The sequence below is a fragment of the Hyla sarda genome, unplaced genomic scaffold (assembly GCF_029499605.1).
Source record: "Hyla sarda isolate aHylSar1 unplaced genomic scaffold, aHylSar1.hap1 scaffold_1624, whole genome shotgun sequence".
Taxonomy (NCBI): Eukaryota; Metazoa; Chordata; class Amphibia; order Anura; family Hylidae; genus Hyla; species Hyla sarda.
In genome coordinates this window covers 16615-43939 of record NW_026608262.1, presented here as the reverse complement: position 1 = coordinate 43939, position 27325 = coordinate 16615, and the positions used below count along the sequence as shown (strand labels likewise).

Sequence of the window (27325 nt, the reverse complement as noted above, 5' to 3'; positions counted from 1 at the left end):
TCGCATCGGCTGAAAGTAGGCCAGAATGTCAGTCCATGTTGGAGCAGGTTTAGATACAGTCTAAAGCATAGATCTCAAAGTCTGTGCACAGAATTTAGCAAGGGCCTCGCACCTTCTGATGCATCAGGTAGGTGCACAATAGCATAGCCTAACCCTCTGTACTTTGGTCTATATTGATGCGGGACATAGACAGCCAGCTGATGACCAATCCATTAGTGCAATGGATGGCTGGAAGCATTTGTCTTTGCCTTTGCAATACCACAGAAGCAATGCATGGTCAATGTACAGCAATGACACACCTGTGTGAACAGCCAGGAGACCCCCCCCCCCCATGTTATGTTACATAGTTACATAGTTAGTACGGTCGAAAAAAGACATATGTCCATCAAGTTCAACCAGGGAATTAAGGGGTAGGGGTGTGGCGCGATATTGGGGAAGGGATGAGATTTTATATTTCTTCATAAGCATTAATCTTATTTTGTCAATTAGGAACATTCAGCACCCACCCGCTATCAAGGCAGCTGCCTATCATGTCATGCCCTACCTGCACAGGTGTGCTGGCTACTCAAATGATCCAATTAAGGAGGCCATTTAGTCAGCAGCAGCAGAAGTCCTGTGCCTGGACGCTCCAACAGGGGCCAGACACAAGCAGAAGCAGAAGCAGCAGAAGCAGCAGCAGCACCACCTTTTGTTTTTTGGCTGCAGCAGCAGCAAGGCCCACAGGGCTGGCTAGCTGGCTAGCCAGCAAGCAGGTAGCAATGAAAGTAGGAATCTTTCTTTTTAACCCTGTAAGGGGGTGGTGCACTGTACCCGAAGATACTGCCATATCGGGTCAATGCATAGGGCGACGGAAGCAAGCTTCGAAATCGGCCCCCGTTCTCAAAAATCCATTTAATATATGGTCCCCAGATAGGGGACGTATCAGATATTAAACTGATAAGAACAGATACTACACTTGATCTTAGCCAAAAGGCCGAGAAGCGATAACCGTGAAAGGGGCGGGCCCAACAAGGTCCCCTTCATGGGCACTATCACTGCTTGCTGTCAGGGAGGCTGCCAGACAATTTTCCATGCACACTCTGGGCTGGGGGGCAGTCAACCACCAGTACACACAGCAGAACCTAAACCCATACCATTATTGCTAAGCAGCAAGACAGGGGCCCATTGCACTCCCACGGGGCCTTTTTAAATGCAATCCATAACCCGGATTTGCCAGGAACCCTTCTTACTCCTCCTACTTGCATGTGACACTGGGCTTAGGATCTGCATAGGAAACACACACACAAGCACACACCTACCTTTGTTGCCTGCAGATGCCTCCTTGGCTGTCCCCAAACGGTATCAAACCAACACCCACGGGAAGCTGTAAGCATAGAGGACATGCCTGCACCCCATTGGACTTACCTGTGTGGGTTAAATCCGGGTTATTTGACAACCTATGGCGGTGATGGTTCTGCTCAGGCAGAGCAGTGCTGATGCTCCTCATAAAGCTGTCGCTGCTGTGAAGGTTCTAGGTGACATCACAAATCCCTATGGTTACATACACAACAAAGCTGGGTTGTTGTTGTTTACACTCTGCAAGGCCTGTGGAAGTGAGTGACATCATAGCACTGTAGTTCTGAGGGTTCAAGATGGATGCAACAATCTCCTGTTGCTTCTATGAAGGCCGTAATAGACGACATCACCAAACAGCTCCATAGTCACATACACAGCAAAGGAGAGATGTTGTTTACACCTAGTGATGTCAGTGGTATTGAGTGACATCACAGCACAGTGCTAAGGCTCCTGGGCCTGGACACAGCAGCGGCTGCAATATCTCAACGGAGAATACGTTTATATCTATGTGTGTGTGTGCGCATATATATATATATATATATATATATATATATATATATATATTTCTCCGCCGAAATCACTTTTAAACCCATTTCCACCTTTTTTTCCCTTCTCTTCCTCTTACTTTTTTTTCACGTTTTTTTACGTTTTTCTCCTTTTCGCCTCTTTTCTGGGCGTATTATTCTTCTTTTTCTTCTTTTTTTTCGTCTAATGCATACCCCATCAGTGCAGCAATGCTTATTCAATACCGCCAGCAGATGGAGACACTGGGGGATAATTTTCTAAGGATTTATACTGATTTTTCCTGTCTGAATTTGTCGCACAGAAAGTTGCAGGCCAAATATGTGTGACATTTCTGCGACTTTAGCTTCTAGAGCATTTTTACAACATTATACATAGGTGCTGAATACATAAAAAGCGACTGTTCAGCGACAGACAAGTCGCATCGGCTGAAAGTAGGCCAGAATGTCAGTCCATGTTGGAGCAGGTTTAGATACAGTCTAAAGCATAGATCTCAAAGTCTGTGCACAGAATTTAGCAAGGGCCTCGCACCTTCTGATGCATCAGGTAGGTGCACAATAGCATAGCCTAACCCTCTGTACTTTGGTCTATATTGATGCGGGACATAGACAGCCAGCTGATGACCAATCCATTAGTGCAATGGATGGCTGGAAGCATTTGTCTTTGCCTTTGCAATACCACAGAAGCAATGCATGGTCAATGTACAGCAATGACACACCTGTGTGAACAGCCAGGAGACCCCCCCCCCCATGTTATGTTACATAGTTACATAGTTAGTACGGTCGAAAAAAGACATATGTCCATCAAGTTCAACCAGGGAATTAAGGGGTAGGGGTGTGGCGCGATATTGGGGAAGGGATGAGATTTTATATTTCTTCATAAGCATTAATCTTATTTTGTCAATTAGGAACATTCAGCACCCACCCGCTATCAAGGCAGCTGCCTATCATGTCATGCCCTACCTGCACAGGTGTGCTGGCTACTCAAATGATCCAATTAAGGAGGCCATTTAGTCAGCAGCAGCAGAAGTCCTGTGCCTGGACGCTCCAACAGGGGCCAGACACAAGCAGAAGCAGAAGCAGCAGAAGCAGCAGCAGCACCACCTTTTGTTTTTTGGCTGCAGCAGCAGCAAGGCCCACAGGGCTGGCTAGCTGGCTAGCCAGCAAGCAGGTAGCAATGAAAGTAGGAATCTTTCTTTTTAACCCTGTAAGGGGGTGGTGCACTGTACCCAAAGATACTGCCATATCGGGTCAATGCATAGGGCGACGGAAGCAAGCTTCGAAATCGGCCCCCGTTCTCAAAAATCCATTTAATATATGGTCCCCAGATAGGGGACGTATCAGATATTAAACTGATAAGAACAGATACTACACTTGATCTTAGCCAAAAGGCCGAGAAGCGATAACCGTGAAAGGGGCGGGCCCAACAAGGTCCCCTTCATGGGCACTATCACTGCTTGCTGTCAGGGAGGCTGCCAGACAATTTTCCATGCACACTCTGGGCTGGGGGGCAGTCAACCACCAGTACACACAGCAGAACCTAAACCCATACCATTATTGCTAAGCAGCAAGACAGGGGCCCATTGCACTCCCACGGGGCCTTTTTAAATGCAATCCATAACCCGGATTTGCCAGGAACCCTTCTTACTCCTCCTACTTGCATGTGACACTGGGCTTAGGATCTGCATAGGAAACACACACACAAGCACACACCTACCTTTGTTGCCTGCAGATGCCTCCTTGGCTGTCCCCAAACGGTATCAAACCAACACCCACGGGAAGCTGTAAGCATAGAGGACATGCCTGCACCCCATTGGACTTACCTGTGTGGGTTAAATCCGGGTTATTTGACAACCTATGGCGGTGATGGTTCTGCTCAGGCAGAGCAGTGCTGATGCTCCTCATAAAGCTGTCGCTGCTGTGAAGGTTCTAGGTGACATCACAAATCCCTATGGTTACATACACAACAAAGCTGGGTTGTTGTTGTTTACACTCTGCAAGGCCTGTGGAAGTGAGTGACATCATAGCACTGTAGTTCTGAGGGTTCAAGATGGATGCAACAATCTCCTGTTGCTTCTATGAAGGCCGTAATAGACGACATCACCAAACAGCTCCATAGTCACATACACAGCAAAGGAGAGATGTTGTTTACACCTAGTGATGTCAGTGGTATTGAGTGACATCACAGCACAGTGCTAAGGCTCCTGGGCCTGGACACAGCAGCGGCTGCAATATCTCAACGGAGAATACGTTTATATCTATGTGTGTGTGTGCGCATATATATATATATATATATATATATATATATATATATATATATATTTCTCCGCCGAAATCACTTTTAAACCCATTTCCACCTTTTTTTCCCTTCTCTTCCTCTTACTTTTTTTTCACGTTTTTTTACGTTTTTCTCCTTTTCGCCTCTTTTCTGGGCGTATTATTCTTCTTTTTCTTCTTTTTTTTCGTCTAATGCATACCCCATCAGTGCAGCAATGCTTATTCAATACCGCCAGCAGATGGAGACACTGGGGGATAATTTTCTAAGGATTTATACTGATTTTTCCTGTCTGACTTTGTCGCACAGAAAGTTGCAGGCCAAATATGTGTGACATTTCTGCGACTTTAGCTTCTAGAGCATTTTTACAACATTATACATAGGTGCTGAATACATAAAAAGCGACTGTTCAGCGACAGACAAGTCGCATCGGCTGAAAGTAGGCCAGAATGTCAGTCCATGTTGGAGCAGGTTTAGATACAGTCTAAAGCATAGATCTCAAAGTCTGTGCACAGAATTTAGCAAGGGCCTCGCACCTTCTGATGCATCAGGTAGGTGCACAATAGCATAGCCTAACCCTCTGTACTTTGGTCTATATTGATGCGGGACATAGACAGCCAGCTGATGACCAATCCATTAGTGCAATGGATGGCTGGAAGCATTTGTCTTTGCCTTTGCAATACCACAGAAGCAATGCATGGTCAATGTACAGCAATGACACACCTGTGTGAACAGCCAGGAGACCCCCCCCCCATGTTATGTTACATAGTTACATAGTTAGTACGGTCGAAAAAAGACATATGTCCATCAAGTTCAACCAGGGAATTAAGGGGTAGGGGTGTGGCGCGATATTGGGGAAGGGATGAGATTTTATATTTCTTCATAAGCATTAATCTTATTTTGTCAATTAGGAACATTCAGCACCCACCCGCTATCAAGGCAGCTGCCTATCATGTCATGCCCTACCTGCACAGGTGTGCTGGCTACTCAAATGATCCAATTAAGGAGGCCATTTAGTCAGCAGCAGCAGAAGTCCTGTGCCTGGACGCTCCAACAGCGGCCAGACACAAGCAGAAGCAGCAGAAGCAGCAGCAGCAGCACCACCTTTTGTTTTTTGGCTGCAGCAGCAGCAAGGCCCACAGGGCTGGCTAGCTGGCTAGCCAGCAAGCAGGTAGCAATGAAAGTAGGAATCTTTCTTTTTAACCCTGTAAGGGGGTGGTGCACTGTACCCGAAGATACTGCCATATCGGGTCAATGCATAGGGCGACGGAAGCAAGCTTCGAAATCGGCCCCCGTTCTCAAAAATCCATTTAATATATGGTCCCCAGATAGGGGACGTATCAGATATTAAACTGATAAGAACAGATACTACACTTGATCTTAGCCAAAAGGCCGAGAAGCGATAACCGTGAAAGGGGCGGGCCCAACAAGGTCCCCTTCATGGGCACTATCACTGCTTGCTGTCAGGGAGGCTGCCAGACAATTTTCCATGCACACTCTGGGCTGGGGGGCAGTCAACCACCAGTACACACAGCAGAACCTAAACCCATACCATTATTGCTAAGCAGCAAGACAGGGGCCCATTGCACTCCCACGGGGCCTTTTTAAATGCAATCCATAACCCGGATTTGCCAGGAACCCTTCTTACTCCTCCTACTTGCATGTGACACTGGGCTTAGGATCTGCATAGGAAACACACACACAAGCACACACCTACCTTTGTTGCCTGCAGATGCCTCCTTGGCTGTCCCCAAACGGTATCAAACCAACACCCACGGGAAGCTGTAAGCATAGAGGACATGCCTGCACCCCATTGGACTTACCTGTGTGGGTTAAACCCGGGTTATTTGACAACCTATGGCGGTGATGGTTCTGCTCAGGCAGAGCAGTGCTGATGCTCCTCATAAAGCTGTCGCTGCTGTGAAGGTTCTAGGTGACATCACAAATCCCTATGGTTACATACACAACAAAGCTGGGTTGTTGTTGTTTACACTCTGCAAGGCCTGTGGAAGTGAGTGACATCATAGCACTGTAGTTCTGAGGGTTCTAGATGGATGCAACAATCTCCTGTTGCTTCTATGAAGGCCATAATAGACGACATCACCAAACAGCTCCATAGTCACATACACAGCAAAGGAGAGATGTTGTTTACACCTAGTGATGTCAGTGGTATTGAGTGACATCACAGCACAGTGCTAAGGCTCCTGGGCCTGGACACAGCAGCGGCTGCAATATCTCAACGGAGAATACGTTTATATATATGTGTGTGTGTGCGCGTATATATATATATATATATATATATATATATATATTTCTCCGCCGAAATCACTTTTAAACCCATTTCCACCTTTTTTTCCCTTCTCTTCCTCTTACTTTTTTTTCACGTTTTTTTACGTTTTTCTCCTTTTCGCCTCTTTTCTGGGCGTATTATTCTTCTTTTTCTTCTTTTTTTTCGTCTAATGCATACCCCATCAGTGCAGCAATGCTTATTCAATACCGCCAGCAGATGGAGACACTGGGGGATAATTTTCTAAGGATTTATACTGATTTTTCCTGTCTGAATTTGTCGCACAGAAAGTTGCAGGCCAAATATGTGTGACATTTCTGCGACTTTAGCTTCTAGAGCATTTTTACAACATTATACATAGGTGCTGAATACATAAAAAGCGACTGTTCAGCGACAGACAAGTCGCATCGGCTGAAAGTAGGCCAGAATGTCAGTCCATGTTGGAGCAGGTTTAGATACAGTCTAAAGCATAGATCTCAAAGTCTGTGCACAGAATTTAGCAAGGGCCTCGCACCTTCTGATGCATCAGGTAGGTGCACAATAGCATAGCCTAACCCTCTGTACTTTGGTCTATATTGATGCGGGACATAGACAGCCAGCTGATGACCAATCCATTAGTGCAATGGATGGCTGGAAGCATTTGTCTTTGCCTTTGCAATACCACAGAAGCAATGCATGGTCAATGTACAGCAATGACACACCTGTGTGAACAGCCAGGAGACCCCCCCCCCCATGTTATGTTACATAGTTACATAGTTAGTACGGTCGAAAAAAGACATATGTCCATCACGTTCAACCAGGGAATTAAGGGGTAGGGGTGTGGCGCGATATTGGGGAAGGGATGAGATTTTATATTTCTTCATAAGCATTAATCTTATTTTGTCAATTAGGAACATTCAGCACCCACCCGCTATCAAGGCAGCTGCCTATCATGTCATGCCCTACCTGCACAGGTGTGCTGGCTACTCAAATGATCCAATTAAGGAGGCCATTTAGTCAGCAGCAGCAGAAGTCCTGTGCCTGGACGCTCCAACAGCGGCCAGACACAAGCAGAAGCAGCAGAAGCAGCAGCAGCAGCACCACCTTTTGTTTTTTGGCTGCAGCAGCAGCAAGGCCCACAGGGCTGGCTAGCTGGCTAGCCAGCAAGCAGGTAGCAATGAAAGTAGGAATCTTTCTTTTTAACCCTGTAAGGGGGTGGTGCACTGTACCCGAAGATACTGCCATATCGGGTCAATGCATAGGGCGACGGAAGCAAGCTTCGAAATCGGCCCCCGTTCTCAAAAATCCATTTAATATATGGTCCCCAGATAGGGGACGTATCAGATATTAAACTGATAAGAACAGATACTACACTTGATCTTAGCCAAAAGGCCGAGAAGCGATAACCGTGAAAGGGGCGGGCCCAACAAGGTCCCCTTCATGGGCACTATCACTGCTTGCTGTCAGGGAGGCTGCCAGACAATTTTCCATGCACACTCTGGGCTGGGGGGCAGTCAACCACCAGTACACACAGCAGAACCTAAACCCATACCATTATTGCTAAGCAGCAAGACAGGGGCCCATTGCACTCCCACGGGGCCTTTTTAAATGCAATCCATAACCCGGATTTGCCAGGAACCCTTCTTACTCCTCCTACTTGCATGTGACACTGGGCTTAGGATCTGCATAGGAAACACACACACAAGCACACACCTACCTTTGTTGCCTGCAGATGCCTCCTTGGCTGTCCCCAAACGGTATCAAACCAACACCCACGGGAAGCTGTAAGCATAGAGGACATGCCTGCACCCCATTGGACTTACCTGTGTGGGTTAAATCCGGGTTATTTGACAACCTATGGCGGTGATGGTTCTGCTCAGGCAGAGCAGTGCTGATGCTCCTCATAAAGCTGTCGCTGCTGTGAAGGTTCTAGGTGACATCACAAATCCCTATGGTTACATACACAACAAAGCTGGGTTGTTGTTGTTTACACTCTGCAAGGCCTGTGGAAGTGAGTGACATCATAGCACTGTAGTTCTGAGGGTTCAAGATGGATGCAACAATCTCCTGTTGCTTCTATGAAGGCCGTAATAGACGACATCACCAAACAGCTCCATAGTCACATACACAGCAAAGGAGAGATGTTGTTTACACCTAGTGATGTCAGTGGTATTGAGTGACATCACAGCACAGTGCTAAGGCTCCTGGGCCTGGACACAGCAGCGGCTGCAATATCTCAACGGAGAATACGTTTATATCTATGTGTGTGTGTGCGCATATATATATATATATATATATATATATATATATATATATATATATATTTCTCCGCCGAAATCACTTTTAAACCCATTTCCACCTTTTTTTCCCTTCTCTTCCTCTTACTTTTTTTTCACGTTTTTTTACGTTTTTCTCCTTTTCGCCTCTTTTCTGGGCGTATTATTCTTCTTTTTCTTCTTTTTTTTCGTCTAATGCATACCCCATCAGTGCAGCAATGCTTATTCAATACCGCCAGCAGATGGAGACACTGGGGGATAATTTTCTAAGGATTTATACTGATTTTTCCTGTCTGACTTTGTCGCACAGAAAGTTGCAGGCCAAATATGTGTGACATTTCTGCGACTTTAGCTTCTAGAGCATTTTTACAACATTATACATAGGTGCTGAATACATAAAAAGCGACTGTTCAGCGACAGACAAGTCGCATCGGCTGAAAGTAGGCCAGAATGTCAGTCCATGTTGGAGCAGGTTTAGATACAGTCTAAAGTATAGATCTCAAAGTCTGTGCACAGAATTTAGCAAGGGCCTCGCACCTTCTGATGCATCAGGTAGGTGCACAATAGCATAGCCTAACCCTCTGTACTTTGGTCTATATTGATGCGGGACATAGACAGCCAGCTGATGACCAATCCATTAGTGCAATGGATGGCTGGAAGCATTTGTCTTTGCCTTTGCAATACCACAGAAGCAATGCATGGTCAATGTACAGCAATGACACACCTGTGTGAACAGCCAGGAGACCCCCCCCCCATGTTATGTTACATAGTTACATAGTTAGTACGGTCGAAAAAAGACATATGTCCATCAAGTTCAACCAGGGAATTAAGGGGTAGGGGTGTGGCGCGATATTGGGGAAGGGATGAGATTTTATATTTCTTCATAAGCATTAATCTTATTTTGTCAATTAGGAACATTCAGCACCCACCCGCTATCAAGGCAGCTGCCTATCATGTCATGCCCTACCTGCACAGGTGTGCTGGCTACTCAAATGATCCAATTAAGGAGGCCATTTAGTCAGCAGCAGCAGAAGTCCTGTGCCTGGACGCTCCAACAGCGGCCAGACACAAGCAGAAGCAGCAGAAGCAGCAGCAGCAGCACCACCTTTTGTTTTTTGGCTGCAGCAGCAGCAAGGCCCACAGGGCTGGCTAGCTGGCTAGCCAGCAAGCAGGTAGCAATGAAAGTAGGAATCTTTCTTTTTAACCCTGTAAGGGGGTGGTGCACTGTACCCGAAGATACTGCCATATCGGGTCAATGCATAGGGCGACGGAAGCAAGCTTCGAAATCGGCCCCCGTTCTCAAAAATCCATTTAATATATGGTCCCCAGATAGGGGACGTATCAGATATTAAACTGATAAGAACAGATTTTTTTTTTTTTTTTTTTATCTAAAGCCGAGGAACGTGCTTTCGATTCACCCAAAGTGCAAGAAAAAGTGCAATCGTGTTACACTAAAAAAACGTGCACAAAGGATGCGGTCTATCGCAAGCCCTTCTCCGATAGGAGAGAGGCCCCCCAACAAACCTTACCCTTCGCCTCCGGACCAAAAGGTACCTGCGAGGTTCCAGGTTCGATGTCCCTTTTCGCCGAAGCTACTAGGGGACCACAAATGCTCCCGGCATCCCCCTTGGCGTTGGCCAAGGTATCTGCCCGCAGAGCCGATTACGGTAGGTACCCTGCCAAAGCAGGAGTACCTGGGGTGTTTGCAGGGAGGTGCGGAACCTAATGGCCACACACACCTCCCCTAGACCGCCAGGAGGGACACCCAGAAGGGCTACCGCATCCTGACAAATCCTGTGAACACACAACACGCAAAAAGTGACACAGTGAGACAAAAAAAGAAATAAATAAGTGAATGTGTGCAGATATACTGCCCGGACATCCGGCCGGATCTATAAAAATTTCTCTGATCCTAGCCAGAAGGCCGGGAATCAAGAGGTGAGTGCCACAAGGTGAAGAGATTATGGTGCCCGTGCTTCAACTCAGTGAGCCTATTCTCCCAGTGAGTTTCGGCACCTCGGGGTCACCACTCCCCGAGGCACAAAAGTACCTCGGCTCTAGACCCTCTCAGCCTCATGGCGAGACCCGGAGGGAACAGGTCACATCGGGGCAGCCGTCGAGCTGATTCCTCAGAACCAGCCCCGGAAAGCCCTGGTACACCTGCATCCTCCATGCAGCACCCATCCCCACCAGCATGAAAACTGATAAGAACAGATACTACACTTGATCTTAGCCAAAAGGCCGAGAAGCGATAACCGTGAAAGGGGCGGGCCCAACAAGGTCCCCTTCATGGGCACTATCACTGCTTGCTGTCAGGGAGGCTGCCAGACAATTTTCCATGCACACTCTGGGCTGGGGGGCAGTCAACCACCAGTACACACAGCAGAACCTAAACCCATACCATTATTGCTAAGCAGCAAGACAGGGGCCCATTGCACTCCCACGGGGCCTTTTTAAATGCAATCCATAACCCGGATTTGCCAGGAACCCTTCTTACTCCTCCTACTTGCATGTGACACTGGGCTTAGGATCTGCATAGGAAACACACACACAAGCACACACCTACCTTTGTTGCCTGCAGATGCCTCCTTGGCTGTCCCCAAACGGTATCAAACCAACACCCACGGGAAGCTGTAAGCATAGAGGACATGCCTGCACCCCATTGGACTTACCTGTGTGGGTTAAACCCGGGTTATTTGACAACCTATGGCGGTGATGGTTCTGCTCAGGCAGAGCAGTGCTGATGCTCCTCATAAAGCTGTCGCTGCTGTGAAGGTTCTAGGTGACATCACAAATCCCTATGGTTACATACACAACAAAGCTGGGTTGTTGTTGTTTACACTCTGCAAGGCCTGTGGAAGTGAGTGACATCATAGCACTGTAGTTCTGAGGGTTCTAGATGGATGCAACAATCTCCTGTTGCTTCTATGAAGGCCATAATAGACGACATCACCAAACAGCTCCATAGTCACATACACAGCAAAGGAGAGATGTTGTTTACACCTAGTGATGTCAGTGGTATTGAGTGACATCACAGCACAGTGCTAAGGCTCCTGGGCCTGGACACAGCAGCGGCTGCAATATCTCAACGGAGAATACGTTTATATATATGTGTGTGTGTGCGCGTATATATATATATATATATATATATATATATATATATATATATATTTCTCCGCCGAAATCACTTTTAAACCCATTTCCACCTTTTTTTCCCTTCTCTTCCTCTTACTTTTTTTTCACGTTTTTTTACGTTTTTCTCCTTTTCGCCTCTTTTCTGGGCGTATTATTCTTCTTTTTCTTCTTTTTTTTCGTCTAATGCATACCCCATCAGTGCAGCAATGCTTATTCAATACCGCCAGCAGATGGAGACACTGGGGGATAATTTTCTAAGGATTTATACTGATTTTTCCTGTCTGAATTTGTCGCACAGAAAGTTGCAGGCCAAATATGTGTGACATTTCTGCGACTTTAGCTTCTAGAGCATTTTTACAACATTATACATAGGTGCTGAATACATAAAAAGCGACTGTTCAGCGACAGACAAGTCGCATCGGCTGAAAGTAGGCCAGAATGTCAGTCCATGTTGGAGCAGGTTTAGATACAGTCTAAAGCATAGATCTCAAAGTCTGTGCACAGAATTTAGCAAGGGCCTCGCACCTTCTGATGCATCAGGTAGGTGCACAATAGCATAGCCTAACCCTCTGTACTTTGGTCTATATTGATGCGGGACATAGACAGCCAGCTGATGACCAATCCATTAGTGCAATGGATGGCTGGAAGCATTTGTCTTTGCCTTTGCAATACCACAGAAGCAATGCATGGTCAATGTACAGCAATGACACACCTGTGTGAACAGCCAGGAGACCCCCCCCCCCATGTTATGTTACATAGTTACATAGTTAGTACGGTCGAAAAAAGACATATGTCCATCACGTTCAACCAGGGAATTAAGGGGTAGGGGTGTGGCGCGATATTGGGGAAGGGATGAGATTTTATATTTCTTCATAAGCATTAATCTTATTTTGTCAATTAGGAACATTCAGCACCCACCCGCTATCAAGGCAGCTGCCTATCATGTCATGCCCTACCTGCACAGGTGTGCTGGCTACTCAAATGATCCAATTAAGGAGGCCATTTAGTCAGCAGCAGCAGAAGTCCTGTGCCTGGACGCTCCAACAGCGGCCAGACACAAGCAGAAGCAGCAGAAGCAGCAGCAGCAGCACCACCTTTTGTTTTTTGGCTGCAGCAGCAGCAAGGCCCACAGGGCTGGCTAGCTGGCTAGCCAGCAAGCAGGTAGCAATGAAAGTAGGAATCTTTCTTTTTAACCCTGTAAGGGGGTGGTGCACTGTACCCGAAGATACTGCCATATCGGGTCAATGCATAGGGCGACGGAAGCAAGCTTCGAAATCGGCCCCCGTTCTCAAAAATCCATTTAATATATGGTCCCCAGATAGGGGACGTATCAGATATTAAACTGATAAGAACAGATACTACACTTGATCTTAGCCAAAAGGCCGAGAAGCGATAACCGTGAAAGGGGCGGGCCCAACAAGGTCCCCTTCATGGGCACTATCACTGCTTGCTGTCAGGGAGGCTGCCAGACAATTTTCCATGCACACTCTGGGCTGGGGGGCAGTCAACCACCAGTACACACAGCAGAACCTAAACCCATACCATTATTGCTAAGCAGCAAGACAGGGGCCCATTGCACTCCCACGGGGCCTTTTTAAATGCAATCCATAACCCGGATTTGCCAGGAACCCTTCTTACTCCTCCTACTTGCATGTGACACTGGGCTTAGGATCTGCATAGGAAACACACACACAAGCACACACCTACCTTTGTTGCCTGCAGATGCCTCCTTGGCTGTCCCCAAACGGTATCAAACCAACACCCACGGGAAGCTGTAAGCATAGAGGACATGCCTGCACCCCATTGGACTTACCTGTGTGGGTTAAACCCGGGTTATTTGACAACCTATGGCGGTGATGGTTCTGCTCAGGCAGAGCAGTGCTGATGCTCCTCATAAAGCTGTCGCTGCTGTGAAGGTTCTAGGTGACATCACAAATCCCTATGGTTACATACACAACAAAGCTGGGTTGTTGTTGTTTACACTCTGCAAGGCCTGTGGAAGTGAGTGACATCATAGCACTGTAGTTCTGAGGGTTCTAGATGGATGCAACAATCTCCTGTTGCTTCTATGAAGGCCATAATAGACGACATCACCAAACAGCTCCATAGTCACATACACAGCAAAGGAGAGATGTTGTTTACACCTAGTGATGTCAGTGGTATTGAGTGACATCACAGCACAGTGCTAAGGCTCCTGGGCCTGGACACAGCAGCGGCTGCAATATCTCAACGGAGAATACGTTTATATATATGTGTGTGTGTGCGCGTATATATATATATATATATATATATATATATATATATATTTCTCCGCCGAAATCACTTTTAAACCCATTTCCACCTTTTTTTCCCTTCTCTTCCTCTTACTTTTTTTTCACGTTTTTTTACGTTTTTCTCCTTTTCGCCTCTTTTCTGGGCGTATTATTCTTCTTTTTCTTCTTTTTTTTCGTCTAATGCATACCCCATCAGTGCAGCAATGCTTATTCAATACCGCCAGCAGATGGAGACACTGGGGGATAATTTTCTAAGGATTTATACTGATTTTTCCTGTCTGAATTTGTCGCACAGAAAGTTGCAGGCCAAATATGTGTGACATTTCTGCGACTTTAGCTTCTAGAGCATTTTTACAACATTATACATAGGTGCTGAATACATAAAAAGCGACTGTTCAGCGACAGACAAGTCGCATCGGCTGAAAGTAGGCCAGAATGTCAGTCCATGTTGGAGCAGGTTTAGATACAGTCTAAAGTATAGATCTCAAAGTCTGTGCACAGAATTTAGCAAGGGCCTCGCACCTTCTGATGCATCAGGTAGGTGCACAATAGCATAGCCTAACCCTCTGTACTTTGGTCTATATTGATGCGGGACATAGACAGCCAGCTGATGACCAATCCATTAGTGCAATGGATGGCTGGAAGCATTTGTCTTTGCCTTTGCAATACCACAGAAGCAATGCATGGTCAATGTACAGCAATGACACACCTGTGTGAACAGCCAGGAGACCCCCCCCCCCATGTTATGTTACATAGTTACATAGTTAGTACGGTCGAAAAAAGACATATGTCCATCAAGTTCAACCAGGGAATTAAGGGGTAGGGGTGTGGCGCGATATTGGGGAAGGGATGAGATTTTATATTTCTTCATAAGCATTAATCTTATTTTGTCAATTAGGAACATTCAGCACCCACCCGCTATCAAGGCAGCTGCCTATCATGTCATGCCCTACCTGCACAGGTGTGCTGGCTACTCAAATGATCCAATTAAGGAGGCCATTTAGTCAGCAGCAGCAGAAGTCCTGTGCCTGGACGCTCCAACAGCGGCCAGACACAAGCAGAAGCAGCAGAAGCAGCAGCAGCAGCACCACCTTTTGTTTTTTGGCTGCAGCAGCAGCAAGGCCCACAGGGCTGGCTAGCTGGCTAGCCAGCAAGCAGGTAGCAATGAAAGTAGGAATCTTTCTTTTTAACCCTGTAAGGGGGTGGTGCACTGTACCCGAAGATACTGCCATATCGGGTCAATGCATAGGGCGACGGAAGCAAGCTTCGAAATCGGCCCCCGTTCTCAAAAATCCATTTAATATATGGTCCCCAGATAGGGGACGTATCAGATATTAAACTGATAAGAACAGATACTACACTTGATCTTAGCCAAAAGGCCGAGAAGCGATAACCGTGAAAGGGGCGGGCCCAACAAGGTCCCCTTCATGGGCACTATCACTGCTTGCTGTCAGGGAGGCTGCCAGACAATTTTCCATGCACACTCTGGGCTGGGGGGCAGTCAACCACCAGTACACACAGCAGAACCTAAACCCATACCATTATTGCTAAGCAGCAAGACAGGGGCCCATTGCACTCCCACGGGGCCTTTTTAAATGCAATCCATAACCCGGATTTGCCAGGAACCCTTCTTACTCCTCCTACTTGCATGTGACACTGGGCTTAGGATCTGCATAGGAAACACACACACAAGCACACACCTACCTTTGTTGCCTGCAGATGCCTCCTTGGCTGTCCCCAAACGGTATCAAACCAACACCCACGGGAAGCTGTAAGCATAGAGGACATGCCTGCACCCCATTGGACTTACCTGTGTGGGTTAAACCCGGGTTATTTGACAACCTATGGCGGTGATGGTTCTGCTCAGGCAGAGCAGTGCTGATGCTCCTCATAAAGCTGTCGCTGCTGTGAAGGTTCTAGGTGACATCACAAATCCCTATGGTTACATACACAACAAAGCTGGGTTGTTGTTGTTTACACTCTGCAAGGCCTGTGGAAGTGAGTGACATCATAGCACTGTAGTTCTGAGGGTTCTAGATGGATGCAACAATCTCCTGTTGCTTCTATGAAGGCCATAATAGACGACATCACCAAACAGCTCCATAGTCACATACACAGCAAAGGAGAGATGTTGTTTACACCTAGTGATGTCAGTGGTATTGAGTGACATCACAGCACAGTGCTAAGGCTCCTGGGCCTGGACACAGCAGCGGCTGCAATATCTCAACGGAGAATACGTTTATATATATGTGTGTGTGTGCGCGTATATATATATATATATATATATATATATATATATATATATATATTTCTCCGCCGAAATCACTTTTAAACCCATTTCCACCTTTTTTTCCCTTCTCTTCCTCTTACTTTTTTTTCACGTTTTTTTACGTTTTTCTCCTTTTCGCCTCTTTTCTGGGCGTATTATTCTTCTTTTTCTTCTTTTTTTTCGTCTAATGCATACCCCATCAGTGCAGCAATGCTTATTCAATACCGCCAGCAGATGGAGACACTGGGGGATAATTTTCTAAGGATTTATACTGATTTTTCCTGTCTGAATTTGTCGCACAGAAAGTTGCAGGCCAAATATGTGTGACATTTCTGCGACTTTAGCTTCTAGAGCATTTTTACAACATTATACATAGGTGCTGAATACATAAAAAGCGACTGTTCAGCGACAGACAAGTCGCATCGGCTGAAAGTAGGCCAGAATGTCAGTCCATGTTGGAGCAGGTTTAGATACAGTCTAAAGTATAGATCTTAAAGTCTGTGCACAGAATTTAGCAAGGGCCTCGCACCTTCTGATGCATCAGGTAGGTGCACAATAGCATAGCCTAACCCTCTGTACTTTGGTCTATATTGATGCGGGACATAGACAGCCAGCTGATGACCAATCCATTAGTGCAATGGATGGCTGGAAGCATTTGTCTTTGCCTTTGCAATACCACAGAAGCAATGCATGGTCAATGTACAGCAATGACACACCTGTGTGAACAGCCAGGAGACCCCCCCCCCATGTTATGTTACATAGTTACATAGTTAGTACGGTCGAAAAAAGACATATGTCCATCAAGTTCAACCAGGGAATTAAGGGGTAGGGGTGTGGCGCGATATTGGGGAAGGGATGAGATTTTATATTTCTTCATAAGCATTAATCTTATTTTGTCAATTAGGAACATTCAGCACCCACCCGCTATCAAGGCAGCTGCCTATCATGTCATGCCCTACCTGCACAGGTGTGCTGGCTACTCAAATGATCCAATTAAGGAGGCCATTTAGTCAGCAGCAGCAGAAGTCCTGTGCCTGGACGCTCCAACAGCGGCCAGACACAAGCAGAAGCAGCAGAAGCAGCAGCAGCAGCACCACCTTTTGTTTTTTGGCTGCAGCAGCAGCAAGGCCCACAGGGCTGGCTAGCTGGCTAGCCAGCAAGCAGGTAGCAATGAAAGTAGGAATCTTTCTTTTTAACCCTGTAAGGGGGTGGTGCACTGTACCCGAAGATACTGCCATATCGGGTCAATGCATAGGGCGACGGAAGCAAGCTTCGAAATCGGCCCCCGTTCTCAAAAATCCATTTAATATATGGTCCCCAGATAGGGGACGTATCAGATATTAAACTGATAAGAACAGATACTACACTTGATCTTAGCCAAAAGGCCGAGAAGCGATAACCGTGAAAGGGGCGGGCCCAACAAGGTCCCCTTCATGGGCACTATCACTGCTTGCTGTCAGGGAGGCTGCCAGACAATTTTCCATGCACACTCTGGGCTGGGGGGCAGTCAACCACCAGTACACACAGCAGAACCTAAACCCATACCATTATTGCTAAGCAGCAAGACAGGGGCCCATTGCACTCCCACGGGGCCTTTTTAAATGCAATCCATAACCCGGATTTGCCAGGAACCCTTCTTACTCCTCCTACTTGCATGTGACACTGGGCTTAGGATCTGCATAGGAAACACACACACAAGCACACACCTACCTTTGTTGCCTGCAGATGCCTCCTTGGCTGTCCCCAAACGGTATCAAACCAACACCCACGGGAAGCTGTAAGCATAGAGGACATGCCTGCACCCCATTGGACTTACCTGTGTGGGTTAAACCCGGGTTATTTGACAACCTATGGCGGTGATGGTTCTGCTCAGGCAGAGCAGTGCTGATGCTCCTCATAAAGCTGTCGCTGCTGTGAAGGTTCTAGGTGACATCACAAATCCCTATGGTTACATACACAACAAAGCTGGGTTGTTGTTGTTTACACTCTGCAAGGCCTGTGGAAGTGAGTGACATCATAGCACTGTAGTTCTGAGGGTTCTAGATGGATGCAACAATCTCCTGTTGCTTCTATGAAGGCCATAATAGACGACATCACCAAACAGCTCCATAGTCACATACACAGCAAAGGAGAGATGTTGTTTACACCTAGTGATGTCAGTGGTATTGAGTAGTGACATCACAGCACAGTGCTAAGGCTCCTGGGCCTGGACACAGCAGCGGCTGCAATATCTCAACGGAGAATACGTTTATATATATGTGTGTGTGTGCGCGTATATATATATATATATATATATATATATATATATATATATATTTCTCCGCCGAAATCACTTTTAAACCCATTTCCACCTTTTTTTCCCTTCTCTTCCTCTTACTTTTTTTTCACGTTTTTTTACGTTTTTCTCCTTTTCGCCTCTTTTCTGGGCGTATTATTCTTCTTTTTCTTCTTTTTTTTCGTCTAATGCATACCCCATCAGTGCAGCAATGCTTATTCAATACCGCCAGCAGATGGAGACACTGGGGGATAATTTTCTAAGGATTTATACTGATTTTTCCTGTCTGAATTTGTCGCACAGAAAGTTGCAGGCCAAATATGTGTGACATTTCTGCGACTTTAGCTTCTAGAGCATTTTTACAACATTATACATAGGTGCTGAATACATAAAAAGCGACTGTTCAGCGACAGACAAGTCGCATCGGCTGAAAGTAGGCCAGAATGTCAGTCCATGTTGGAGCAGGTTTAGATACAGTCTAAAGTATAGATCTCAAAGTCTGTGCACAGAATTTAGCAAGGGCCTCGCACCTTCTGATGCATCAGGTAGGTGCACAATAGCATAGCCTAACCCTCTGTACTTTGGTCTATATTGATGCGGGACATAGACAGCCAGCTGATGACCAATCCATTAGTGCAATGGATGGCTGGAAGCATTTGTCTTTGCCTTTGCAATACCACAGAAGCAATGCATGGTCAATGTACAGCAATGACACACCTGTGTGAACAGCCAGGAGACCCCCCCCCCCATGTTATGTTACATAGTTACATAGTTAGTACGGTCGAAAAAAGACATATGTCCATCAAGTTCAACCAGGGAATTAAGGGGTAGGGGTGTGGCGCGATATTGGGGAAGGGATGAGATTTTATATTTCTTCATAAGCATTAATCTTATTTTGTCAATTAGGAACATTCAGCACCCACCCGCTATCAAGGCAGCTGCCTATCATGTCATGCCCTACCTGCACAGGTGTGCTGGCTACTCAAATGATCCAATTAAGGAGGCCATTTAGTCAGCAGCAGCAGAAGTCCTGTGCCTGGACGCTCCAACAGTGGCCAGACACAAGCAGAAGCAGCAGAAGCAGCAGCAGCAGCACCACCTTTTGTTTTTTGGCTGCAGCAGCAGCAAGGCCCACAGGGCTGGCTAGCTGGCTAGCCAGCAAGCAGGTAGCAATGAAAGTAGGAATCTTTCTTTTTAACCCTGTAAGGGGGTGGTGCACTGTACCCGAAGATACTGCCATATCGGGTCAATGCATAGGGCGACGGAAGCAAGCTTCGAAATCGGCCCCCGTTCTCAAAAATCCATTTAATATATGGTCCCCAGATAGGGGACGTATCAGATATTAAACTGATAAGAACAGATACTACACTTGATCTTAGCCAAAAGGCCGAGAAGCGATAACCGTGAAAGGGGCGGGCCCAACAAGGTCCCCTTCATGGGCACTATCACTGCTTGCTGTCAGGGAGGCTGCCAGACAATTTTCCATGCACACTCTGGGCTGGGGGGCAGTCAACCACCAGTACACACAGCAGAACCTAAACCCATACCATTATTGCTAAGCAGCAAGACAGGGGCCCATTGCACTCCCACGGGGCCTTTTTAAATGCAATCCATAACCCGGATTTGCCAGGAACCCTTCTTACTCCTCCTACTTGCATGTGACACTGGGCTTAGGATCTGCATAGGAAACACACACACAAGCACACACCTACCTTTGTTGCCTGCAGATGCCTCCTTGGCTGTCCCCAAACGGTATCAAACCAACACCCACGGGAAGCTGTAAGCATAGAGGACATGCCTGCACCCCATTGGACTTACCTGTGTGGGTTAAACCCGGGTTATTTGACAACCTATGGCGGTGATGGTTCTGCTCAGGCAGAGCAGTGCTGATGCTCCTCATAAAGCTGTCGCTGCTGTGAAGGTTCTAGGTGACATCACAAATCCCTATGGTTACATACACAACAAAGCTGGGTTGTTGTTGTTTACACTCTGCAAGGCCTGTGGAAGTGAGTGACATCATAGCACTGTAGTTCTGAGGGTTCTAGATGGATGCAACAATCTCCTGTTGCTTCTATGAAGGCCATAATAGACGACATCACCAAACAGCTCCATAGTCACATACACAGCAAAGGAGAGATGTTGTTTACACCTAGTGATGTCAGTGGTATTGAGTGACATCACAGCACAGTGCTAAGGCTCCTGGGCCTGGACACAGCAGCGGCTGCAATATCTCAACGGAGAATACGTTTATATATATGTGTGTGTGTGCGCGTATATATATATATATATATATATATATATATATTTCTCCGCCGAAATCACTTTTAAACCCATTTCCACCTTTTTTTCCCTTCTCTTCCTCTTACTTTTTTTTCACGTTTTTTTACGTTTTTCTCCTTTTCGCCTCTTTTCTGGGCGTATTATTCTTCTTTTTCTTCTTTTTTTTCGTCTAATGCATACCCCATCAGTGCAGCAATGCTTATTCAATACCGCCAGCAGATGGAGACACTGGGGGATAATTTTCTAAGGATTTATACTGATTTTTCCTGTCTGAATTTGTCGCACAGAAAGTTGCAGGCCAAATATGTGTGACATTTCTGCGAATTTAGCTTCTAGAGCATTTTTACAACATTATACATAGGTGCTGAATACATAAAAAGCGACTGTTCAGCGACAGACAAGTCGCATCGGCTGAAAGTAGGCCAGAATGTCAGTCCATGTTGGAGCAGGTTTAGATACAGTCTAAAGTATAGATCTTAAAGTCTGTGCACAGAATTTAGCAAGGGCCTCGCACCTTCTGATGCATCAGGTAGGTGCACAATAGCATAGCCTAACCCTCTGTACTTTGGTCTATATTGATGCGGGACATAGACAGCCAGCTGATGACCAATCCATTAGTGCAATGGATGGCTGGAAGCATTTGTCTTTGCCTTTGCAATACCACAGAAGCAATGCATGGTCAATGTACAGCAATGACACACCTGTGTGAACAGCCAGGAGACCCCCCCCCCCATGTTATGTTACATAGTTACATAGTTAGTACGGTCGAAAAAAGACATATGTCCATCAAGGTCAACCAGGGAATTAAGGGGTAGGGGTGTGGCGCGATATTGGGGAAGGGATGAGATTTTATATTTCTTCATAAGCATTAATCTTATTTTGTCAATTAGGAACATTCAGCACCCACCCGCTATCAAGGCAGCTGCCTATCATGTCATGCCCTACCTGCACAGGTGTGCTGGCTACTCAAATGATCCAATTAAGGAGGCCATTTAGTCAGCAGCAGCAGAAGTCCTGTGCCTGGACGCTCCAACAGCGGCCAGACACAAGCAGAAGCAGCAGAAGCAGCAGCAGCAGCACCACCTTTTGTTTTTTGGCTGCAGCAGCAGCAAGGCCCACAGGGCTGGCTAGCTGGCTAGCCAGCAAGCAGGTAGCAATGAAAGTAGGAATCTTTCTTTTTAACCCTGTAAGGGGGTGGTGCACTGTACCCGAAGATACTGCCATATCGGGTCAATGCATAGGGCGACGGAAGCAAGCTTCGAAATCGGCCCCCGTTCTCAAAAATCCATTTAATATATGGTCCCCAGATAGGGGACGTATCAGATATTAAACTGATAAGAACAGATACTACACTTGATCTTAGCCAAAAGGCCGAGAAGCGATAACCGTGAAAGGGGCGGGCCCAACAAGGTCCCCTTCATGGGCACTATCACTGCACTATCACTGCTTGCTGTCAGGGAGGCTGCCAGACAATTTTCCATGCACACTCTGGGCTGGGGGGCAGTCAACCACCAGTACACACAGCAGAACCTAAACCCATACCATTATTGCTAAGCAGCAAGACAGGGGCCCATTGCACTCCCACGGGGCCTTTTTAAATGCAATCCATAACCCGGATTTGCCAGGAACCCTTCTTACTCCTCCTACTTGCATGTGACACTGGGCTTAGGATCTGCATAGGAAACACACACACAAGCACACACCTACCTTTGTTGCCTGCAGATGCCTCCTTGGCTGTCCCCAAACGGTATCAAACCAACACCCACGGGAAGCTGTAAGCATAGAGGACATGCCTGCACCCCATTGGACTTACCTGTGTGGGTTAAACCCGGGTTATTTGACAACCTATGGCGGTGATGGTTCTGCTCAGGCAGAGCAGTGCTGATGCTCCTCATAAAGCTGTCGCTGCTGTGAAGGTTCTAGGTGACATCACAAATCCCTATGGTTACATACACAACAAAGCTGGGTTGTTGTTGTTTACACTCTGCAAGGCCTGTGGAAGTGAGTGACATCATAGCACTGTAGTTCTGAGGGTTCTAGATGGATGCAACAATCTCCTGTTGCTTCTATGAAGGCCATAATAGACGACATCACCAAACAGCTCCATAGTCACATACACAGCAAAGGAGAGATGTTGTTTACACCTAGTGATGTCAGTGGTATTGAGTGACATCACAGCACAGTGCTAAGGCTCCTGGGCCTGGACACAGCAGCGGCTGCAATATCTCAACGGAGAATACGTTTATATATATGTGTGTGTGTGCGCGTATATATATATATATATATATATATATATATATATATATATATATTTCTCCGCCGAAATCACTTTTAAACCCATTTCCACCTTTTTTTCCCTTCTCTTCCTCTTACTTTTTTTTCACGTTTTTTTACGTTTTTCTCCTTTTCGCCTCTTTTCTGGGCGTATTATTCTTCTTTTTCTTCTTTTTTTTCGTCTAATGCATACCCCATCAGTGCAGCAATGCTTATTCAATACCGCCAGCAGATGGAGACACTGGGGGATAATTTTCTAAGGATTTATACTGATTTTTCCTGTCTGAATTTGTCGCACAGAAAGTTGCAGGCCAAATATGTGTGACATTTCTGCGACTTTAGCTTCTAGAGCATTTTTACAACATTATACATAGGTGCTGAATACATAAAAAGCGACTGTTCAGCGACAGACAAGTCGCATCGGCTGAAAGTAGGCCAGAATGTCAGTCCATGTTGGAGCAGGTTTAGATACAGTCTAAAGTATAGATCTTAAAGTCTGTGCACAGAATTTAGCAAGGGCCTCGCACCTTCTGATGCATCAGGTAGGTGCACAATAGCATAGCCTAACCCTCTGTACTTTGGTCTATATTGATGCGGGACATAGACAGCCAGCTGATGACCAATCCATTAGTGCAATGGATGGCTGGAAGCATTTGTCTTTGCCTTTGCAATACCACAGAAGCAATGCATGGTCAATGTACAGCAATGACACACCTGTGTGAACAGCCAGGAGACCCCCCCCCCCATGTTATGTTACATAGTTACATAGTTAGTACGGTCGAAAAAAGACATATGTCCATCAAGTTCAACCAGGGAATTAAGGGGTAGGGGTGTGGCGCGATATTGGGGAAGGGATGAGATTTTATATTTCTTCATAAGCATTAATCTTATTTTGTCAATTAGGAACATTCAGCACCCACCCGCTATCAAGGCAGCTGCCTATCATGTCATGCCCTACCTGCACAGGTGTGCTGGCTACTCAAATGATCCAATTAAGGAGGCCATTTAGTCAGCAGCAGCAGAAGTCCTGTGCCTGGACGCTCCAACAGCGGCCAGACACAAGCAGAAGCAGCAGAAGCAGCAGCAGCAGCACCACCTTTTGTTTTTTGGCTGCAGCAGCAGCAAGGCCCACAGGGCTGGCTAGCTGGCTAGCCAGCAAGCAGGTAGCAATGAAAGTAGGAATCTTTCTTTTTAACCCTGTAAGGGGGTGGTGCACTGTACCCGAAGATACTGCCATATCGGGTCAATGCATAGGGCGACGGAAGCAAGCTTCGAAATCGGCCCCCGTTCTCAAAAATCCATTTAATATATGGTCCCCAGATAGGGGACGTATCAGATATTAAACTGATAAGAACAGATACTACACTTGATCTTAGCCAAAAGGCCGAGAAGCGATAACCGTGAAAGGGGCGGGCCCAACAAGGTCCCCTTCATGGGCACTATCACTGCTTGCTGTCAGGGAGGCTGCCAGACAATTTTCCATGCACACTCTGGGCTGGGGGGCAGTCAACCACCAGTACACACAGCAGAACCTAAACCCATACCATTATTGCTAAGCAGCAAGACAGGGGCCCATTGCACTCCCACGGGGCCTTTTTAAATGCAATCCATAACCCGGATTTGCCAGGAACCCTTCTTACTCCTCCTACTTGCATGTGACACTGGGCTTAGGATCTGCATAGGAAACACACACACAAGCACACACCTACCTTTGTTGCCTGCAGATGCCTCCTTGGCTGTCCCCAAACGGTATCAAACCAACACCCACGGGAAGCTGTAAGCATAGAGGACATGCCTGCACCCCATTGGACTTACCTGTGTGGGTTAAACCCGGGTTATTTGACAACCTATGGCGGTGATGGTTCTGCTCAGGCAGAGCAGTGCTGATGCTCCTCATAAAGCTGTCGCTGCTGTGAAGGTTCTAGGTGACATCACAAATCCCTATGGTTACATACACAACAAAGCTGGGTTGTTGTTGTTTACACTCTGCAAGGCCTGTGGAAGTGAGTGACATCATAGCACTGTAGTTCTGAGGGTTCTAGATGGATGCAACAATCTCCTGTTGCTTCTATGAAGGCCATAATAGACGACATCACCAAACAGCTCCATAGTCACATACACAGCAAAGGAGAGATGTTGTTTACACCTAGTGATGTCAGTGGTATTGAGTGACATCACAGCACAGTGCTAAGGCTCCTGGGCCTGGACACAGCAGCGGCTGCAATATCTCAACGGAGAATACGTTTATATATATGTGTGTGTGTGCGCGTATATATATATATATATATATATATATATATATATATATATATATTTCTCCGCCGAAATCACTTTTAAACCCATTTCCACCTTTTTTTCCCTTCTCTTCCTCTTACTTTTTTTTCACGTTTTTTTACGTTTTTCTCCTTTTCGCCTCTTTTCTGGGCGTATTATTCTTCTTTTTCTTCTTTTTTTTCGTCTAATGCATACCCCATCAGTGCAGCAATGCTTATTCAATACCGCCAGCAGATGGAGACACTGGGGGATAATTTTCTAAGGATTTATACTGATTTTTCCTGTCTGAATTTGTCGCACAGAAAGTTGCAGGCCAAATATGTGTGACATTTCTGCGACTTTAGCTTCTAGAGCATTTTTACAACATTATACATAGGTGCTGAATACATAAAAAGCGACTGTTCAGCGACAGACAAGTCGCATCGGCTGAAAGTAGGCCAGAATGTCAGTCCATGTTGGAGCAGGTTTAGATACAGTCTAAAGTATAGATCTTAAAGTCTGTGCACAGAATTTAGCAAGGGCCTCGCACCTTCTGATGCATCAGGTAGGTGCACAATAGCATAGCCTAACCCTCTGTACTTTGGTCTATATTGATGCGGGACATAGAACAGCCAGCTGATGACCAATCCATTAGTGCAATGGATGGCTGGAAGCATTTGTCTTTGCCTTTGCAATACCACAGAAGCAATGCATGGTCAATGTACAGCAATGACACACCTGTGTGAACAGCCAGGAGACCCCCCCCCCATGTTATGTTACATAGTTACATAGTTAGTACGGTCGAAAAAAGACATATGTCCATCAAGTTCAACCAGGGAATTAAGGGGTAGGGGTGTGGCGCGATATTGGGGAAGGGATGAGATTTTATATTTCTTCATAAGCATTAATCTTATTTTGTCAATTAGGAACATTCAGCACCCACCCGCTATCAAGGCAGCTGCCTATCATGTCATGCCCTACCTGCACAGGTGTGCTGGCTACTCAAATGATCCAATTAAGGAGGCCATTTAGTCAGCAGCAGCAGAAGTCCTGTGCCTGGACGCTCCAACAGCGGCCAGACACAAGCAGAAGCAGCAGAAGCAGCAGCAGCAGCACCACCTTTTGTTTTTTGGCTGCAGCAGCAGCAAGGCCCACAGGGCTGGCTAGCTGGCTAGCCAGCAAGCAGGTAGCAATGAAAGTAGGAATCTTTCTTTTTAACCCTGTAAGGGGGTGGTGCACTGTACCCGAAGATACTGCCATATCGGGTCAATGCATAGGGCGACGGAAGCAAGCTTCGAAATCGGCCCCCGTTCTCAAAAATCCATTTAATATATGGTCCCCAGATAGGGGACGTATCAGATATTAAACTGATAAGAACAGATACTACACTTGATCTTAGCCAAAAGGCCGAGAAGCGATAACCGTGAAAGGGGCGGGCCCAACAAGGTCCCCTTCATGGGCACTATCACTGCTTGCTGTCAGGGAGGCTGCCAGACAATTTTCCATGCACACTCTGGGCTGGGGGGCAGTCAACCACCAGTACACACAGCAGAACCTAAACCCATACCATTATTGCTAAGCAGCAAGACAGGGGCCCATTGCACTCCCACGGGGCCTTTTTAAATGCAATCCATAACCCGGATTTGCCAGGAACCCTTCTTACTCCTCCTACTTGCATGTGACACTGGGCTTAGGATCTGCATAGGAAACACACACACAAGCACACACCTACCTTTGTTGCCTGCAGATGCCTCCTTGGCTGTCCCCAAACGGTATCAAACCAACACCCACGGGAAGCTGTAAGCATAGAGGACATGCCTGCACCCCATTGGACTTACCTGTGTGGGTTAAACCCGGGTTATTTGACAACCTATGGCGGTGATGGTTCTGCTC

The 27325-nt window shown here is 46.4% G+C and overlaps 12 non-coding genes and 1 pseudogene across 12 annotated transcripts; all 13 read right to left on the bottom strand.

The window, feature by feature from the left end:
- Positions 1–794: 794 nt before the first annotated feature.
- LOC130311323 (U2 spliceosomal RNA) lies at positions 795–985 on the bottom strand. Its single transcript, XR_008859731.1, has one exon. It is a non-coding gene; the product is annotated as a U2 spliceosomal RNA (small nuclear RNA).
- Positions 986–3069: 2084 nt separating this feature from the next.
- On the bottom strand, positions 3070–3260 carry LOC130311336 (U2 spliceosomal RNA). The gene has a single exon (XR_008859743.1). It is a non-coding gene; the product is annotated as a U2 spliceosomal RNA (small nuclear RNA).
- Positions 3261–5344: 2084 nt separating this feature from the next.
- Positions 5345–5535, bottom strand: LOC130311322 (U2 spliceosomal RNA). The gene has a single exon (XR_008859729.1). It is a non-coding gene; the product is annotated as a U2 spliceosomal RNA (small nuclear RNA).
- A 2075-nt stretch (positions 5536–7610) lies between these two features.
- On the bottom strand, positions 7611–7801 carry LOC130311320 (U2 spliceosomal RNA). Its single transcript, XR_008859727.1, has one exon. It is a non-coding gene; the product is annotated as a U2 spliceosomal RNA (small nuclear RNA).
- Positions 7802–9887: 2086 nt separating this feature from the next.
- On the bottom strand, positions 9888–10072 carry LOC130311340 (U2 spliceosomal RNA). The gene has a single exon (XR_008859746.1). It is a non-coding gene; the product is annotated as a U2 spliceosomal RNA (small nuclear RNA).
- A 694-nt stretch (positions 10073–10766) lies between these two features.
- On the bottom strand, positions 10767–10926 carry LOC130311341 (U2 spliceosomal RNA; annotated as a pseudogene).
- Positions 10927–13011: 2085 nt separating this feature from the next.
- Positions 13012–13202, bottom strand: LOC130311319 (U2 spliceosomal RNA). The gene has a single exon (XR_008859726.1). It is a non-coding gene; the product is annotated as a U2 spliceosomal RNA (small nuclear RNA).
- A 2079-nt stretch (positions 13203–15281) lies between these two features.
- On the bottom strand, positions 15282–15472 carry LOC130311317 (U2 spliceosomal RNA). Its single transcript, XR_008859725.1, has one exon. It is a non-coding gene; the product is annotated as a U2 spliceosomal RNA (small nuclear RNA).
- Positions 15473–17556: 2084 nt separating this feature from the next.
- On the bottom strand, positions 17557–17747 carry LOC130311316 (U2 spliceosomal RNA). Its single transcript, XR_008859724.1, has one exon. It is a non-coding gene; the product is annotated as a U2 spliceosomal RNA (small nuclear RNA).
- Positions 17748–19833: 2086 nt separating this feature from the next.
- LOC130311315 (U2 spliceosomal RNA) lies at positions 19834–20024 on the bottom strand. Its single transcript, XR_008859723.1, has one exon. It is a non-coding gene; the product is annotated as a U2 spliceosomal RNA (small nuclear RNA).
- A 2073-nt stretch (positions 20025–22097) lies between these two features.
- LOC130311314 (U2 spliceosomal RNA) lies at positions 22098–22288 on the bottom strand. The gene has a single exon (XR_008859722.1). It is a non-coding gene; the product is annotated as a U2 spliceosomal RNA (small nuclear RNA).
- A 2096-nt stretch (positions 22289–24384) lies between these two features.
- Positions 24385–24575, bottom strand: LOC130311313 (U2 spliceosomal RNA). Its single transcript, XR_008859721.1, has one exon. It is a non-coding gene; the product is annotated as a U2 spliceosomal RNA (small nuclear RNA).
- A 2085-nt stretch (positions 24576–26660) lies between these two features.
- LOC130311312 (U2 spliceosomal RNA) lies at positions 26661–26851 on the bottom strand. Its single transcript, XR_008859720.1, has one exon. It is a non-coding gene; the product is annotated as a U2 spliceosomal RNA (small nuclear RNA).
- Positions 26852–27325: the final 474 nt, after the last annotated feature.